Here is an 8338-nt window from a genome sequence, read left to right as displayed (position 1 = left end):
TAATGATAAAGTGCGGTTTTGATTCAGATTTTGATTTATGCTAATACTTACGTTGTTGTTAAATATCAAAGGTGGTATTAGTATAGATGAATGATGTTGACTTCAGTATGGAATGTTGTGAGCATCAAAGTTCATATTGATATCTAATTTGATATGACAACAAAATAAGTATTAATTTGAAGAGTTCGGTTTTGAATAAAGTTTATGATTCAATCCATAATCATTGTCTCATGTTATTGTGGTTTACGATATTTCCGTAAACACTTTTTTACGAATTTTATTCTCGTCAAGATTCAAAGTATTGCTGAAGCATCTCGCTCAAAAATATCAAATTGGTTTTGAATACAATTAAGGAATTAAATCTGGGATTCCTCAACTAAAATTTTATGATTCAGCAACTATGATTTTAAATGTTCTGCTCTAATGCAGATGTAGGTTTTACATCAAAACGACCCCATATATGTCATAATGATCTTGCTGAGCATTTCTTTCGCTCATACTTGCTTGTATTTAAATTTAACCTCCAGTGAGGATTAGCTTGCTGTTTAGCCGCGTAATTCGAGGAAGCAAGAAGAAGCTCCTGGAAGGTGGTTGGTCCAGGGTTTGCGAATTAGTGTAAGTTCTTTTGTGTAAAGTTGTTTATATTATATTATATTATAGTTGTGTATTTTATTTGGGCCTAGTATACATCATTTCGAAGTTATACTAGTGGGTTTAATTTTGAGATTGAGATTTGTTGAAAAGAGTTTTAAAAGAAAGTAAAAAAAAAAAATTTATTGATGGAATTTGGATTTCTTGTTTCTAGAACTGTAACCTTAAAAGATCTTGGATTAGTTTGGGGTCATTTGTGCTAAATATCTTCCGCTGGCATTTAATTATTGATTAAACAGGTTAATTTGGATTGAGGTTTTATAGTGACGACCAAATCCTCTGACCCCGGATTTGGGGGCGTTACAGGTTGGTATCAGAGCTGAGGTTATAGTAAACTAGAAACGAGAGTGTGTAGGAGTGTGTATAGCTATGTGAGGACGTTTGAGCTCATACCGAGTTCCTGTTGGACTATTTGATATAATACCAACGAATAAGTTAAGATAGGCGCATTCGTTTGAGATGATTGTGCTGAGCTGGATGGAACTCCGGAAAGCTGCAAACTTCTATTGTGGAATCTTTCGAGACTACGATTCGACGACGATGGAGATTATCGATATCATTGGAACGTGAAGAAGTGTCTAGAAATGGGTGACGATTTAACTGGAGAGTTCAAATTGAAGATAAATATTAAGACTTTGGCAATACCTTCTCTTTCTATAATTCCTTTTGACATCTCTCAGAAAGAAGTAATTGTTAGAGGATATATTCCCTAACACTCATTTTCAATCATAACTGTATTTTAAATGTGCCAGAGGTTGTCATGAAGCCTATTTTTCAGATTTTGATAGCTCTGCCAAGTTATGATAATTTAACTTCCACTGTTCTTATTTGGTGGATAGTTTCTTGGTAATGTGACACCACTTGCTCATTTGGTGTCAGAATTTTTGTTCTCTGGATTTCATTTCCTTCAGAAATATCATCTTTGAAATATTTTCAGTTTTATTCATTTGATTTTGAATTCCTTTTATATTCTTTAATTCTGACTGAGATGAACAATCCTAACTATAGGGGACACAAGGTATACCTGTCTGTGTGATAGGAGTCGGATGGGACGCCATCACTTGTGTGTATTGTGAATACATGAAGGTTAACAACCTTTAGTAGTGTCTTAATTTGGACACGCAATACCAAGTTCATTTGATCATATTGATCTCTGAGTTATTCTTTCATTTCAACAACACTTTCTCATAAATTCAGACTTTTGTACCCACAATGGTGGGACACCAGTTATGGTATCAAATTCTTTTTTTTTGAAATTCCATAATTCTATTAACTCAAATATTCGAAGGTTTACCAATCAAGTTAAGCTCAGTTATCCTGGTCGAGTCAAAGTAAGGCTATGTGATGGGATTACCAACAGCAACAGTGGATTGCAATATGATTAAAATATCAATGGCATATAAAGAAGTCGATCTGTTTTTTTACTTCTATCTCTCACTTTCTTTTCTTTCTCTTTATCTTTCTCTCTATTCTTCTTTCTCGCGATCAGTAAAAGTGATTCTATTGAGAAATTGGACAAAAGGTATGTGGAAGGAACAATGGTGTGGAGTGAAGCTCCCGTGATAATTGTGTGGTATAAGGAATTGCGGTGTTATTTGGAATTTTGGGAGAAAGTTAAGTAAGCAGTATTGGAAAGTTGGTTAGAAAACCCTTAATGTTTTCTTCTACTGATTCCGAGGACGGAATCCTTATAAGGGGGGTAGATTGTGATATCTCGTATTTTCAGAATTATTATTATTAATATTTGAATATGTTTATGTGATTTAAAGAATAAAATGGTGGATATTTTATTCCTATTTGACGAGTTGTGTTATTAAATGGTAATGTGCTAATTGTTGAGTGTTATATCGATCCTTGTTAATATCTGAAAATATTTCCTTAAATGTATTATTTTCAAAAGTTTATTTGAAAACCGATCATTTTATTGGTATCGGTAAATTGAGTTCATTTAGTAATATTCGGGATTGAATGAATATTATGTCTGTTATGTGTTGTATGTAATATTAATTGTGTGGGACTCAATTGTGATTGAGGATTATTTGTATTATTAATTATTGAGTCGTATCGTTTTATTTTTGTGTTTAAAAGTGATTTTATTGAAAATTTAATTTCATAAATATTTAAATTATTTTAAAAATTATTTTTATGACTTTATAATTACAATAATTATTTTTGGGATTTTATAAAATTTAGAAATCAATATTTCATCAATTATTTAGCCCTATATGATTTTCTGATTTCATTTATTTGTAAAATCCGTATTTAATTCCAAAATTCTTCAAAAATGACGAAACTCATATTTATTCAAGTTTGGAATATTACGAGAATTTTAAAATTATTTTTGGAATTTTTAGGATTAATTTTATCCGCGCGTTGAATCGTTTAATTGATAAAAGCGGGTATAAATTGCGTTTCAAAAATTGTTTTAAAATTTCGAAATTTATGTTTTTATAAACTTCGGGATATTTGTAACATTTTAAGACTATTTTCGTGATTTTACGAATTTGTTTCAAGTGCAGCTCGGTTCGTTAAATTGTATAATACGGGTATAGAGCGCAAGTCAAAAATATTTTAAAAATTATGAAAATTTTATTTTACTAGTTTTCTAATTATTCTGAGAATTTTAGAATTTGTTTGGTAATTTTTCTGATTTTATTTACCGGCGCGTTTATTCGATAAGTTAAGAAATGCGGGGCAAAACAAATTTTCGGATATAAATAAGGATATGTTGGTGTGCTCTGTTAAAAGAAACAAAAAAAAAATAAAAACGTGTCAAACAGCTCCCCCCACCCCCTGCCACCTACCCCCACCCGCGTTAACCCCCCTGCCCCCTTTCCTTTTTACCAAAAACAGTTTCTCCCCTCCTGTCTGTCTCTCTGTCTCTCTCCCTGTTTATATACTTTTAATTTTCAAAAATTCATATCTTACAAATCGTATATCCAAATTTCAATTGGTATATATATAAACGATCAGCGCTTTGATACCTACGCATAGGTATATATATTCCGAGGTTTTGAGAAGAAAATTTGCGGGGCATATTTCCGTTATATTTCCGTTTTAATTTATTTTCGGGACATAGAAAAGGAGTTTGAAGGCGTTGATTACTCCACATGACATCTCAGCGTGTATATGTCTATGGCTATTAATTTCAGATTTTTCTGGAGATATTTTCCGGACATCAGATATTCTCTTCGGGGTGATCAGAATTTATTTTGGGTAACGATTCCGAAATTTCGCTTTCGTACTTTTGTATATTATAGCATGTTAGTGTTTATATATTTATTTCATAATTTTTAGAAATTGTTGGAGAAGTCACTTTTGGTCCGAGTTTTGGTTCAGGTGGCCGTGTTATTCATTTCTGTAGTGTTTATACGCGTAAATATAACGTATTGTGTTGATTGTTGTTGGTTGTGTCGATATGATATCGACTAGCAGTCCGAGAAATAGAGGAGGTGCTGTCCGATTTCCAAGAAAATATTATTTTAAAATTATTTTCCAGGCTCGATAATTCTTATAAATTTTTTTTCGGGTGTTCGAGCCCTATTATTTAGTTATAAAAATGATTCAGAGACCTGTTTTAATTCCGAAAAATGTTCAAAAATTCATAATAAATAAATCGTTCGTCCGTTTAATACGAGACGAATGCGTACAGACTCGGAAAAATATTTCGCTTTCAATAAAAATACTTTCGAGACCCGAATTCTTTTGTTTCGAAAGGTCGCTTGTTTTACGAATCATTCTGAGTCGATTTTTGATCGATAAATCATATTTTTGACCCGATTTTCATTTTAAACATACCGAGTCGACCCTTCTGATGAACCGAGTCTCATGTGATATGAATTATGTGATATATGAGTTATGTGCTTATGTGCTATGTGAATTACGTGTATATGTGGGTCATAAGTCTTGTGTTTGACTGTTTTCCTTGTGTGTGGGCTATCGTATGGGTAGACGATAGGCTTTTGACGCGTAGTTCGTCGAGTGGTTATCGATTAGAAAATTAAAGTTCTATATTTTAATTATAGATGCGGATCATTCGAGTTGATCAAGACAAGATGTTGGATAAAGAGTGAGATGGAATGGAAGTGGATATCTGGCTTCTAGCAATCGCAGGAGCAGCATATCAGTAAGGTGTTGAAAAGCAGGACGGAGATGTCTTGAGACAGAATGTCAGAATAGATGCGTCTTTGCGAGTGTGACTAACTACTAAAGCCCAAAGGCAAGTATCCCTATCATCACTTATTGTTCAAGTGATATTTATTTTAAATCTTATCATGCAAGTATTGCTTTCTCTATTCTCAGTTCAAGAGAGATAGATGTTTTACATATCGCTGAATTAAATAATTATGTTCATGCAAATACTCATCTGCTATTCTATGTTCAGAATAGTCAAGTGATTTTACTTATCCAATTATCGGATTTATAAATGTTTTGGATTTTGATAAAAGTGATTTGGTTGCGAATATTCCTACCCAAGAATTGGGCGAATAAAATTATGTCGGGTGTCGATTATTATGACCCCATTTCAATAAAAGGTTTTAAGATTGGATCATAATTGCGTAAGTGACCGGGACGGACGGTCCAGCGGAGGGCTATTTCTAAGTGCCATATGAAACATTATGACACAACTTTTGCCACAGGCAGGTATATTGCCTTTGTTTGAGTACTCGTATTTTGGGGTCACGTTTCTATGAATCCTGACCTTGTGCTATCACACGGGCTGATCAGCATGTGATAGTACGTCCGTCGGAGGATGATCCTAATCTAAATTATCATATTGTTTTTGATATTCATAGAATAAATGATTTATCAACTGTTTCTATTTTGGAATAATGGTAAAGTGCGGTTTTGATTCAGATTTTGATTTATGCTGATACTTACGTTGTTGTTAAATATCAAAGGTGGTATTAGTATAGATGAATGATGTTGACTTCAGTATGGAATGTTGTGAGCATCAAAGTTCATATTGATATCTAATTTGATATGACAGCAAAATAAGTATTAATTTGAAGAGTTCGGTTTTGAATAAAGTTTATGATTCAATCCATAATCATTGTCTCATGTTATTGTGGTTTACGATATTTCCGTAAACACTATTTTACGAATTTTATTCTCGTCAAGATTCAAAGTATTGCTGAAGCATCTCGCTCAAAAATATCAAATTGGTTTTGAATACAATTAAGGAATTAAATCTGGGATTCCTCAACTAGAATTTTATGATTCAACAACTATGATTTTAAATGTTCTGCTCTAATGCAGATGTAGGTTTTACATCAAAATGACCCCATATATGTCATAATGATCTTGCTGAGCATTTCTTTCGCTCATACTTGCCTGTATTTAAATTTAACCTCCAGTGAGGATTAGCTTGCTGTTTAGCCGCGTAATTCGAGGAAGCAAGAAGAAGCTCTTGGAAGGTGGTTGGTCCAGGGTTTGCGAATTAGTGTAAGTTCTTTTGTGTAAAGTTGTTTATATTATATTATATTATAGTTGTGTATTTTATTTGGGCCTAGTATACTTCATTTCGAAGTTATACTAGTGGATTTAATTTTGAGATTGAGATTTGTTGAAAAGAGTTTTAAAAGAAAGTAAAAAAAAAAATTATTGATGGAATTTGGATTTCTTATTTCTAGAACTGTAACCTTAAAAGATCTTGGATTAGTTTGGGGTAATTTGTTCTAAGTATCTTCCGCTGGCATTTAATTATTGATTAAACAGGTTAATTTGGATTGAGGTTTTATAGTGACGACCAAATCCTCTGACCCCGAATTTGGGGGCGTTAGATTAAGTATGACTTAGGTTACTTAACTAACACAACCTGAATTACCTTACACAATCCTGACCACTAATTTAACGCAGCAACTCAACAGACCTCATCTGGTCTGAGCACAACTACCTCAGAGGAGCCTGACATGAAAGGAGCTGGAACTCTGCCCTGACTACCGCACAAGAATCTCCTAGGCATCTGCAATACATAAAAAATATTCTGCAAGGGTGAGCAATTGCTTGCTCACCAGCACCACTATATGAATAACGAGTAAAACAGTTTAAAGTAAAGCAGTTATAGGAACAGAATTCACAACTTGCTTAGAAAACAAGTAAACATTCATAAACTGGATATTCAAAATTAGCATGCTCTGTAAAATAATAACATCAGTAGTGTGCTGTGCATGAATACCAAAGAATAATTCTAGCATGCCATTTTCATTTCCAAATCCGCTATATCAACTACTCATGCCATTATGGACATCACAAATCCAAATCAGATACGTAGCGGTTATGTGAAGACAGCTGATCAGGCTATCAACACCAGACGGCTCCAACTGCCATCTCATTTACCTGTTCCGGAACTCAGAGACTAGCTAGGTCTCTGACCTGCTGGACTAATCGGTTATACAGTGCGCGCAACCGAATTAGCCTCTTACGCCACCTCAATAGGCCTACTCTGGCCCCAATGTATCCCATATCTGATCGTTTTATCCAGTTTTCAAAATCACTCTTACCTATCTCTTTTTCAAAATCAATTCTGTCACATCACACTATTCAAATCCTCTTTTCATTTAAATCACGTTTAGAGATAGGTGTTTTCAGAAGTTACTTTTCCCCAAAATATAATTTTAAACAACATTTCAAATACGGGGGATACATAACTTAAAACTTTTCTGTTCCATTACGAAAGTAAAACATTTAGCTATTCATATGTACTGAACCATAAAAGAATGGTCAGGGGTACTTGCTTTGCAGAGCTTTACAACTATCACTGACTGATTTTGATAGACTTGAACATTTGGCTCTCATGGAAAAATGATTGTCTCACTAGAAGACATCCCTGCTTCACAACACTCTATCTCAAGATAGTATCCAAGACTCTCAGGGTTCTTCGCTTGGGCACCTCGAGGCACTTGACGACTGATCACTAGATTATCTTAGTTCGATATCAACTCCTGAGTCCTTCGACTAGAACCTACAGAGCCGAAATACCCTACGTTAGACGTCCAGATATGCTTGACATATCCTCAATAACACATCTACCCATTCGATATCAAATCCCAACTCGTAATTATATAGATTATAATAACACACGCAACGATTAGAGTTCACAATCTCAGAAATAGGTTCGGTGTTTGTTTTCAGAAAATACGTATACTCGTCATTTTGCGAAATTAGGGTCATTGAGTTTTAAGAAAACATTCACCACAACATATAATCACTTTCCGCACAGAATATATGTATATACTTATTTATACTCGTTCGACATTCCGATAATTACAGTGTATGTCCCGAATTTCTGAATTTAATTTCCAAAAATTCGGGCAACACCTTCACGGTTTATCGGCCTACCCGTCGAACAATTCGACGTCAATCACAATAAACAATCCAACAATTTAATCCACCAATACAACCGAAATCAATTTCACAAATCCCAAATACCGATTTAACCAACTAATTATTGTTATTACATCTTATATTTATACTCGTATTTATTTATTAATTTGTAGGACTCAGAATAACGTCATCACCGTCCGCTCGTAACGAGTCATCGCGGTACGGCGGCAAAATTTATTGGTGCCCGAAATATTCGGGTATCCAAATAAATTCCACCGATTTATTAAAAATAATTTCCCACGCGAAATAGTAATATCACGAATTTTATTCATTAATTCATGCAGAAAAAGAAATAAAATTT

Source organism: Apium graveolens, chromosome 5 (genome assembly GCF_009905375.1).
Source record: "Apium graveolens cultivar Ventura chromosome 5, ASM990537v1, whole genome shotgun sequence".
NCBI lineage: Eukaryota > Viridiplantae > Streptophyta > Magnoliopsida > Apiales > Apiaceae > Apium > Apium graveolens.
This window is presented reverse-complemented; position numbering follows the sequence as displayed.